This window comes from Morone saxatilis, unplaced genomic scaffold, assembly GCF_004916995.1.
Source record: "Morone saxatilis isolate NCDOM2014 unplaced genomic scaffold, NCSU_SB_2.0 Contig20, whole genome shotgun sequence".
In the NCBI taxonomy this organism is placed as follows: domain Eukaryota; kingdom Metazoa; phylum Chordata; class Actinopteri; family Moronidae; genus Morone; species Morone saxatilis.
In genome coordinates this window covers 16008197-16008682 of record NW_023339763.1, presented here as the reverse complement: position 1 = coordinate 16008682, position 486 = coordinate 16008197, and positions in this window count along the sequence as shown.

The window sequence follows — 486 nt, the reverse complement described above, 5'->3', positions numbered from 1 at the left end:
GTTCGGAGAACTGAATGATGAGTTGCTCCAGTATTATGAGATGGCCGGGAAGAAGCCTGGCTGCTCCTGCTTCCATATCACCCTTGCAGTACATCTGCCATCAGGCAAAAGGAATTGGGCCACATGACCAAGGAGACTAGTAAAAGTCTCCGACGGGGGTGCCAACTCAGATCACCAATGTATCATATCAGCCTCAGAAAGAGCTTATAGGATCACTCAAGTACGCCAGGACACTGTGCTACTAGAGCATTAGACAGATTGAAAGGTTCATGGCAGGGAGAAAACATACCACCCTGAACAGAAGGGGGGAATGTTGAAAAACCCTGCCTGAACATTTGGTGGGTCACTAGGACCGACAGATGTGATGATTCTGTTCTACTATTCCTTCCTGTTTCCATCTTGGACCTTCTTCCCACACACACGCCTATCTGGCAGAGACAGTATCAACATAAACAAAGTAGGCAGGGAGGCAGGAATTGCAGTCAC